The sequence below is a fragment of the Notechis scutatus genome, chromosome 8, assembly GCF_049901735.1.
Source record: "Notechis scutatus isolate UNSWTSFEM ecotype Mainland chromosome 8, rNotScu1.2, whole genome shotgun sequence".
Lineage (NCBI taxonomy): Eukaryota > Metazoa > Chordata > Lepidosauria > Squamata > Elapidae > Notechis > Notechis scutatus.
Window position 1 is genome coordinate 26921033 of NC_142016.1, and position 10512 is coordinate 26931544.

General features: G+C 58.2%; 1 protein-coding gene across 1 annotated transcript in view; it reads left to right on the plus strand.

The window, feature by feature from the left end:
* LOC113426467 (kelch-like protein 6) overlaps window positions 1-10512 on the plus strand; it is a 90233-nt gene that overhangs the window by 12982 nt on the left and 66739 nt on the right. The window lies entirely within an intron of this gene.

Sequence of the window (10512 nt, forward strand, 5' to 3'; positions counted from 1 at the left end):
GCTCCGGGAGGGCCTGGAAGCGCCGCGCCCCCGAGGAGACCCTCCCGCCGCCCCCGACGGCCCTGCGGGAGGGGGCGGCTCCCCGCCCCCGCCCCCCAGCCAGGCGAGCCGGTTCGGCGCTCTGCACCGCGGCCAGCGCGGAGGGTCCCCTGCCCACCTTTCCCGGCAGCCCGTGGCCGGCGCTCCAGCCGGATCCCGCGGCGGCGTTCTCTGAGCATGTGCAAAGGCCGGCATCGCGGAGCCTCCCGTTCGGCGCTGGGGCCTCCCCTGCCCGGTTTCTGCGCTCCCGTTGGGGAGCCAAACGCGGGGGGGATATTCTGGGATTGGGGCGGGGAAGCCCAGGCCGACTTCCGCGTGACTCAGAAGCGGCCTCGCCCGGGATCCAAGGCAGCCCTGGAGCGGCCCGGGGAAAGCGGGCATCGGGGCGGGCAAAAGAGCGCCCCAATTCTGCCGGAGGCTCCCCGGACCTGCTGGAGAAAAGAGGCCGCCGAAATAGGAAGTTTGGCGGCTGCCAGCTGCGAGTGGAAGACAGGATTGGCGGCTGCCAGGCCGGCGGGCAAAGGCGCTGCGGATTCCCTTGAAATGTGACCGATTTCCCACCTAGTTGTTGTTCCGCGTTGTAGAAGAGCCGCCGCCGTCACCCCCTTTTTCTTTCCCCGGGAGCGACTGGGTTCCTTTGTAAAGGAAGGGAACATTCGCATGCAAATGTGTGCATTGGAGATTAGACAAATAAATAGGGGGGAAATGCACATTTCGCACCACGATTACCCTGCACATGACTCAGATTGAAGAGGGACGTTTTTTACACCCTCACTCTCTTTTCACACACAGACACACAACTCCCAAGCAGTTTGTTTAGCTTCCAGCAGCACCGAAATCCCTAGAAAGCCTTCGCAGCAGCACGTCACCCTTGCGCAGCCGGCCTCCCTCCGTAATCGGGTGTCGTTACCCACTTAGCCCTCTGAGCGGCCAGGGACAAAAGCCAAAGGATGAAAGATTGGCAGGTCACAAAGCAGGCAGGCCTGGGACCCCCCAAGGGGTGTTTCTTCCCGCAGGAAAGATCCCAGGAGCCGCCCGGGCTCTCCTCCCCCCGCGTTCTCTCCCCTTTGGAAGGGCCCCCGTAGGAACCCTGCAAAGACGTCCACCGTTCTCCCGTCGGATCGGCCTGCCAAGTGCACCTCTGGGGAGGTGTGAGGGGCGCAGAAGCCCTTCTGCAGGTAGTCCTTGACTTACAACCGTTTGTTTGGCACCAAAACAATTGACCCGACCCTTTTGCACGCAACCATTGCAGCGTTTCCCCCGGGGTCGCTTGGCAATTGCTCCCTATTGATGACGGTTGCCATGCCTCAAAGTCATGTGATCCCTTTTGCAACCGTCTGACCAACAAAGCCAACAAAGAAGCCAGATTCACTTAACGACCAGGTTCCTAACTTAACAGATACAATGATTCACTTAACAATGGTGGCAAGAAAGAGGGCAAAACCCACTTAAGAACGGTCTCGCTTAGCAACAGGAAGGTTGGGCTCCATTGTGGTCGTAAATGGCCAGGACTCCCTGTACAGTAGCTTCCCAAAGAGGCCTCCACACCGTGGGGTTTCACAGCTGTGGGGTCCAACCGGAGCATCAGCATGGTGCCAAGTCAAGGCTGGTCCCTCTGAGCATGTACAAAGTGCCTTGGCTTTGCTCCCCCCACTGCACTGGTTCTCCCTTGCAATTGGGGCCCTGGGGGGGGGGAGGTGCAAAAGAAACCCACCACACGGCCTCATTTTCTTAATGGCGGTCAGCAATTCCGCCCCTGGCTAGCCATGTGCGATCACCCTCGGCCAATGAAGAATTCTATATTCTATATTCTATTCTACGAGACACTCTCCGTGCAGGATTACCCCTCAGGCCCCTCAGCTCGCACCCCCTCCCCAACACACACACACAGAGGGACCCTGGCCCCGCACAAGCCGTTTCCCAGGGCAGCTTCCAATTTCTGTGCTTCAATTGCTTCTCACCACAGCCTGTCTTATTAATCCCCTTTCTGCCGCCTCCTCTCCCCGATGCAGCGGCTGATATTAAATTGGGAGGAGGAGGAGGAGGAGGAGGGGGATCCCTTTAGAACTTAGCAATTATTTCCCTGGCCAGAAGGGAGGAGGGGAGGGAGGGGGCTGGTGACAGCATTGCCCCCTGACCAATTCAGCCTGCTGTGTCTTGGTTAATCTGAGCTTCTCTGTCCGCCTGCATAACGGTCTCTGCCCCCTCTTCAGATTGGGGGCAGAGGTGGGGGTGACGGGAGGGGAGGGCCAAGCAGATCCATAGGCCAGGGATGAGGAAACAGCCCCTCGCTGATGCTGGCTCAGGCCTTTGGCTTTTCGTGATGCAACCATTTTGGGCAGAATAGAGCCGGGGCCATTTTCTCCCTTCAGGGAATTTCTATCCAAGGCAGACCTGGGCATTTTATGGCCCCTGGGCCACTTCCGGCCCCTTGGCTGACCCTCTCCAGCCCAGGGGAGGTCAGAGGGAAATCAGAAATCAAAGGTAAACACCGTAAGTGCCACACATGCAAGACAACTGGGTTGCTTTTATTTGGAAGCTGGCTGCTATTTCCCCCCCCAATTGACCTGCGTGTGGGTGCGTGTGTCCCTGCCCGCCTTCACAGGTGTGTTGTTTCGGCCCTCCACAACATTCACCGTTTGCCACATGACCCCCGGGGAAAATTTAATTGCCCGCCCCGTCCGAGGCATCCCAAAGGAAGCGGCTACTGGGTGCCCACGTGGGGTCCCCCTTTCGGCTCTAAACGTGAAGCCGGAGCGAAGGAGGGTCAACCCGAGGGGCTCGCCTGCTGCCCAGGTGTCAGCCAGAGGGGAGGAGGAGGCTATGGCAGCCCCCTTGCCTGCTGCTTTCCCTGGCAGACCTGAGAATGCCTGAAGATGCCCGAGGCATTTTGAAGACGGGCAGGGGGAGATGGGGACGAGGCCTCCCCTCTACTCTAATGGCAACCCCCCAGCAGCCGCCAAATCACAGGCTCTCTTCTCTGGCTGCATCTCCCCAAAGGGGGGAGGGCAACTACCTGAACACACACACACACACACCCAAATGTCTCATTCCTGGACTTGGAGCCGTGCAGGGCGGACCCCCAGATCTGGGCCTCGCTCGGCCCCTCAGAGGGATTGGAGGCCAGGAGAGAAGCTGTGAGGCCAAAGCCGCTTCCTCCACCGGCCTCTCATTCTGGGGAGGGGGCACCAGGCCTGCAGCCCCAGCCGAGGTTTGTGGCAGGAGCCTCTCTCAGCCTCCTTGTGCTTCTAATTGGATTTTAATAGACTTCATGGAAGCTGATGAAAACTAATAAGCACCCCAATTCCTGGGAAATGCAGCCAAAGGGCTCGATGATTTCGGATGCCGGCAGTCGCGGGAGAACAGGGGAGGGAGGGGCTGGCTTGTGGGGCACAACCCCTGGCCACGGCTTTGGGGGGGAATGAGGGTTTGCCCACCCCCAGCCCATGATAGGCTGGTGCCTGGAGCCTTGGGTGCCGCCCAACAGGTGCTGCTTCCCTGCCATCTCTCCTCCCTGCTGCCCCCCCTTCATTCCCACCAAGGAGCAGCTGTGGGCAGCTTCATCGCCCCTCCCCCCCCCCTTTTCAGAGGAGACCACAGCCTCATTGGTATTCATTCAGTCCATTTCCATGTTTTGAAAGCTTTTGCTCAAAGCAAGAGAGTCGCGGAAAGGCAGGAAAATCGATGAAGGTGAAACCGACTCAACAGAAGGCAGCTGAAGGGAAAAGCACTCTCCCCCCCCACCCCCGGCTCCCCCCTCAGGTGAGACCCTCCTTTGAGCCCTGCAAAACGGCTCGGCTGCTCATGGGGGCCAGGAGGGTTGGTCTTAAAAGAGGAGAGGAAGCATCTGCCCATTTTGGGGCGGGGGGGGGGACGACGGACAGTCCTCTAGATGCAACGTTCCTCAGATGCCGCTAAAGGAGGCAAGCAGAAGGAAGCCCTCCGGGGTGGGTGGAAGGAGGGCCCGGCCAGCCTCCCTCTCCCTCGAGGGCCCCTCGGACTTCGGGCCGCCTGAAGCCAGTTGGACAAAGTCCATCAACCACAGTTAGGCAAATTGTAGTTTGTTTGAAGGGAGCCCGTAACGGTGCGGAAGGAGAGATGGGGGCTCCGCTCAGCCCCACGTGGGAGCCCCTCCCCTTTTGCTGTTTTAGCTCCTGGGGCTCCAACGACACCCCTGGGGGGCATTTCAGACAACCAGCGGAGGAAGGCCCTGTCCCCCCCATTTCTCCCATCGCCACCTACACGTGTTCGGCCTCTCTACATTGCAGCCGATCCCATCAGGCCAAACCCGACTAATTCTTTATTTTTAAAAAAATTTGGCAGGCACATTTGCATATAAATTGAATTCTGCACCCCCAGGAACTCCCCCCCCTCAGCAGCTGTGGACAGACCCCCCCCGCTTGTCAAATCGGAGAGAAGAGGCCGCAGCCTTGTTAGCAGCAGCAGCAGGCCCCAAATGGGGACGTTTGGGGCTGGCAGGCAGGTGAGCCACAACGCCCCCAAGGAAGCCCAGCCGACCAGCCCCAGGGGCTCCAATGCCCCATAGCAAACAATGAGTTCGCTTAACAACCAGGCTCATTTTACAACTGCAGCGATTTTCTTAATGACCACCACAAAAAAACAGGTTGTAAAATCAGATCGACCTGCTTTACAACCATCATGACTTGCAACCCTAATGGCCGGCTCTGTTCCAGTCACAATTCAAGGACCTGAACTTCTGGGGGTGAACCCCCTCTGGACTCAGGCCTGGGAAGGTCCTGGATGCCGCCAGTCCCGCGATGGAAAGGCAGCACCGGCAAGGCGGGGGAGGGGAATATCCCGGGGAAGGCCTTGGAGCGGGGTGGTGGCTTGGGGGGAGCAAAGCCCCTCCAGTCTCTGCCCAACATTAGGGAGTTTTGTGTCCCGCAGGCAGCCAGGAATCCCCCCGAGAGAAGCCATTTGCTACGAATCCCTGGACAATCTGGAATTCCGGTGGGGGTCCTGCGGCCTCACACGCAGCGTTTATTTCTTTATCACATTTGCCTCCTGTTTCAATCAGGCTCTCAGCACTTAACTCAATGGGTGGGGGGAGGAGAACAGCTTCAACCTCCACGGCAGAAATAAAACCCACATAAAATGAAAACATCGCCATAAAACAACAAATCGTGAAAAAAAAACCTACTAAAAACACATGGAAGCTCTGCTCTGATCCGAAGGCCCTCTCCTTCCGCCTGCCATGGGAGGGAGGGGCCGGCTGGCTTTCCACTGAAACGGCTCGGCTGCCGAGAAGTGGCACCTCTTGGTCCCCTTTCCTTCAACCCTCCCAAGCAGTTTCGATGACCTCACCGGAGAGCAAGCTGGATGACGGAATCCCTTGGCCCCCACGGGAGGGACGGCTGCCAAGGACGGGTTTTGCCAAGCTGCCACCGTGTTGTAACCGGAAGAGCCAAGGGGAGAGGCTGCTCGCCTCACGTCTCCGGCCCTCTTTGAACGGCACCGGGGAAGCAGTCTTCCAGGAATTGGCTGGGCAATCGGGGGCTGGACTAGAAGGCCTCAAGTCCCTTCCAGCTCTATGGTTCCATGTGCTAACAACAGCACCATAAATCAAGTCCCTAGTCCTTATGACTTGCTGGCAAGCAGTAAATTATCTCTCCGCAGGGCCTGGTGCTGCCTGAGCAGCTCAGAAGCCAGCAATGGTTGGGGGGGCCCTTGGGGGACCCCAAAAGCCTCTGAAGACTTGCCCCGTCTTGCCAACCCAGCGCAGAACAGGGGAGCTGTCCCAGAGAGGGCGGAGCGCTCGGCACGGTTCGTCTGGCTTTCCTCCGATGCCAAATTTAGTCCTTTATAGCGCGCGCTTGCTCCACACAGACCCCACCCAGGGCAGAGAGAGAGAGAGACACGCACGCTTGCACACACGTGTGCAAGGCAGCCTCCCTCTCCGCCTTTCCCCGCTCTGGCCAGCCTCCCTCGGGGCTCCCATCTCCAGCAGCATTTTCTAGGAAGATGATAAAAGTCGGACAATGTGGGGGAAACGGAAGGTGGGGGAGGAATTGTCAGGCAGCCTTCTTGCTCCTCCCGAGCTGTCCATGATCCATGAGCACCTGAGATGCCAGGAGCCCTTCAGCTTCCTTGGGCGAGACTCAGACCCACCCCCCACCCGGCCTAGAGAACCCCCACCCCCTTGCCTGGCCATAGAGGACCCCCGTTCTCCTGCAACGCTCAACCTGGCTCCTCGGCCAAGCCTCCCCGGGCAGGATTAATCTATGCCCCCAGGTCACGAATGTCGCCTTAGTCCTCCATTAGCGGCCCGTGGCTGCCACGGCGAGGCTGGGGACACGGATTAAATGGCTGCTGGCATTGGAGGGCCAAAGGAGCCCCCGGACACCCCAGGCCCTGCTGTGCCAGCTGAGCTGGGCTTCCCCACAGGCAAGATTGCCCTGAGTTGCCACCCTCCTTGCCAGGCTGCTTGGAAACGGCCACCTGGGGTCCCTTTCTCTGGGCCCCCGAAAGGCCTCCTTTTCCAGCTGCCGGGGAGCGCCAGAACACCTGCCAAGGCCAAAGGGGCCCCTCTCCGCCTCCTTCCCTCCGCCCTCCCCGGCTCCGCTCTTGGCCATGTCCTCCCGTTGTGGCTGGCATCAGTCAGAGGCCTTGAAGGGGAAAAGTGTGCAGCTCCCATTTGACTCATCCGGAAATTCGAAGAGCATTAAAAGCTTTGCACTTAGCAGAGGCCGGTGGGAGAGGCTGGAAGAGCATCACGGAGGGAGGGGGGGTCGGCAGCAATCGCACACACACCCCCTTGGTGACAGGGCTCCATGCAGCACGTGGGCCCCCTTTTTGGCCCCCTGCCAGAGGCCAACAGAGGCCAGCACCGTCTTCAGCACCAGTGGCAGGAGACCCGAGGGCTTCGTGGCCCAGAGGGCGATCTAACAAGGGAGAAGATTTCCCGCTGAGGGCTCCTCGGTGCTCTCTGAGCTGGCTTGTTTTCTTGCAGACGTCTCATTGCCAAACTAGGTAACATCATCAGAGCACTCGGGATGGTGCCTAGTTTGGGCAACAAGCTGAAATTCCCCAGCACAGCAGGCTGGGGAATTCTGGGAGTTGAAGTCCACAAGTCTTAAAGTGGCCAAGGCTGGAATTTCCTGTGTCAATGCATATGAAACACTTTCCAAACAAATTCATGGTTATTTTTCCCAGGCTCCGTAGTCCTTTTTACTTTTTACTTTCTGCATATTTTGGCTGGAAAGGGGCTGACCTGAAGGGAGGTCCGAAACAGCCAGTTGGGATGAAGCAACCCAACCCAACTTTTAATTAGTTCATTAATTAATTAGTCTACTTTATTGTGATTGCACCTCCTACAACGAAATCAAACACCATCTTCAGTGCACCTCATGACCATGAAAATAAGCACAACACACGTCCCTGTGGATTCTGCCCATGGACAGCCAAGGTAACCCCACCTGGGCAGGTTGTGCCTGGCCTGGCTTCACGCCCCGAGGAGGCGTGAAGCCAGAGGGCCTGTCCAGCAGAAAGCCAGCTCTCTGGACACAGCCAGGGATGGTTTGTTTACATGACCAGTCCGCCGCTGAATGAGTCATGCCACAATCAACAGGACGAAGGACCAAACGGGGCCGAGGGGACTCTGGATCCCCTCCAGACCAAGGAGGTGACACGGGGGGCACAGAATAGGCCAGGAGGGAGGGGAAATGAGGACAGCTCCAGGCAGATTGACAGCCACGAAGGTAACGTAGAATATTATATATAATATAGAAACCAGGAAAAAGAATGAGCACATTTCAACCCCTTGCTTCCCCCAAGGGGGGAAACTGGACCTGTAGGTCCCCACCGCTCATTTCCCAATGGGGCCCAAATGTCCAGCCACGTCCAGACTTTGCTTGCCAGAGGCCGGGAGGCTCTTCTGGTGAGTGGAAAGAAAGCGAGAGATGTTTCTTTTTCCCCTTCAGCTCCAGGTCAGGCCAGCCGGCTTCCTTCCTCCCACTTTCCAGGCAAACAACTTCGGGATCGATACTGTTTAGGGAGGGGCGTCCCTAGCAGATAAACCGCCCTGCTTATCTCGGGAGGGGGCTGAGTTAATCCCTGGAGGGCCTCTAAAGAGGCGGAATGGGAGCGCCAATCGATAACCCTGCGGAATGGCTGCAGAGAGGCACCTGGAGGGGGCCCACTGGCTACAGGGGGGTCTAAATAGCCCTGAGGGGGCTGATCCAGCCACTGGCTCCCTGCCCATTTCGGAAGAGGCACAAAACACGCTTTGGGGAGGACAGGAGCCAACCGTGATTCCGCCTCCAACCCACCCATCGCTTCGCCCTTCCCGGTCCGGGTGGGGAAAGGGGGGAGGGGAGAGGGACCCCTTTGGAGCCCTTCTGCCTGCATCCCAGGGAGGAAACCGCAGCAGGAAGTGGACTTTGTGGAGATGCATTTTGCAACCTTGGGAACTTTAGGACTCGCTGGCTGGGGAATTCTAGGCGTCGAAATCCACAAGTCTTGAGGTTGGACGCCTCTGTCGTATTACATCAGCCTCCGGGGCCATTTTGCCCCCCCCCTGCTCAAGCATTTGGCCCTCCACCCACCTCCCCAAATTGCAGCCCCCAGCAGAGGATGGGCACGTCTGTCACCTCCATCCAGAGACCAGACGTGCCGGTGGCCCTTCCTGACCATCAGAACTTTCACGGGGGGGACTGCTCCAGCAAAACCTCCCCCCATTATAGCCGTATCTTTTTCCCCTGGAAACAATCTCCGAAGAACAGGAATGGTGCCAGAGTGAAGAAGGGGTGCACCAACCAGCGCTTGTCAACCTGTGGAAGGCTGGGGGGTGTGGGGAACCCGAGGGACATCTAGTCAAGCCCCGAGTGGGAAGCCCAGGAGCAGCTGGCAGCTTCTTCCTAAGCTTCCCCCAATGCCCCCTCTGAGGAGGCTGGGTCTTTCAACGGTTCCCCCACCCCGACCGGAGCAATAGAAGGAGACCAGAGAGAAGCCCTGCAAGGCCAACTCCCTTATTCTCTTCTGTTCTGCCGCCTGGGTTTTGGGGGGAGCAGTTGAAAGGCCCAGCATGCTCAGGAGAAGGCAAAGGGGACGGCCAGGAACAACGGGTGGCCACTAGTCCAGGAGAGAAGCAATTCAGGAGAATTCAGGAAAAATTCCCCAACCGTGAGAGCAACCAGTTAGTGGAACGGCTTCCCTGCAGGGCTGGTGGGTGCTTGGACACTGGAGATTTTCAAGAAGAGACTGGGAGGGTAGAGGTTTGCTTGAGCTGGGGGGAGGGGGTCCCAGGTCCATTTCCAGCTCTAGTCTGATGGGTTGGTTCTCGCTTCTCTTCCTACCAGGGCTGGAAGCTGGACCCAAAGCCCGGCCTGGAGGTGGGCAGGCAAGGGGCCTCCGTGCTGGGTGACCTCCGCCGCTGGCCAAGGTCCGCTTCTCCCCTCCTCGGCCTGCCTGGGGTTTCATCAGCCTTCCTCGAACCGGCCTTGGAGTTTCAAATTCTTGCAAAGAGCCGAGAGCAGCGGACACCATGCACACCAGACACACCTCCCGTGGCTGTGGCTCCGGCTCCTCCCCCTCCTGCAAAACGAAAGGGCTTCCTCCAGCAATGACCTCACCTGGGGATCCCTCCCTGTAAGGCTCACTTTCATTTTCTCTTGATTGCTTTCCAAACGTCACCTGCAAGCACCGGCTTGTTTTCAGGACAGAACCGAAAACTGAAAACCATGGGTGATATAAAAAGAGGACGCATGGAAGGCCCAGGACATTGTCAGGTTTTCTTAGCTGGGATTTTGGCCCGCACACCCCGCCGACAAGAGAAACATGGACTCGAGGACCAAAATCTTCTCCCTTCACCGCTGGAACTGCAGCCCAACCTTAGGGACAGGTGAGTCTGCAGCTGCTTTCCGGAGGTCACCTTTGCAGGCAGGAGGGTGGGTGCTAATCCTTGGGGGTCTGGGAAAGATTGAGGTGGACCTAAGGAAGATGTGGACTTCAGATCTCTGGGTTGTGCAGGGATCCAAGGAGGTTGTCCGCAAGGTTTGGTGGGTTCCAGAGCCTGCTCCGTCCTCGGCTCGGACATCCGTGCCTGGAACTCGCTCAGCAAGGCAGGAGACACACCTAACCGGACGTGAGGGTCGCTCTTGCCGTTGGCCGAAGGGCCCCCAGGAGTGGCTGTAAATTATTATCTTTCTGTCTGCAGCAGAGAGAGGGACCTAAGAAGTTGGGAGGGGCCGGTGCTCAGGAAGAAGAGTAGAGAATTCCTCAAATCAGGGAACATTTATCCACTCTTCACAAGAACTGCCTTTCGCTTGGACAAAACATCCTTTCCCCAGCTGGCGTCTCCCAGATGTGTCCAACTACAACTCCCATAATCTGCTCCAGGAGATATTGGAGACTATGGGAGTGGAGGCTTGGCACCGCGAAAGGGCATCGCTAGGCAAGGCCACCCTGCAGGGGTGTTGGGGGGACGTGGCTCTAGAAGTGAAGACAAGGGCCATA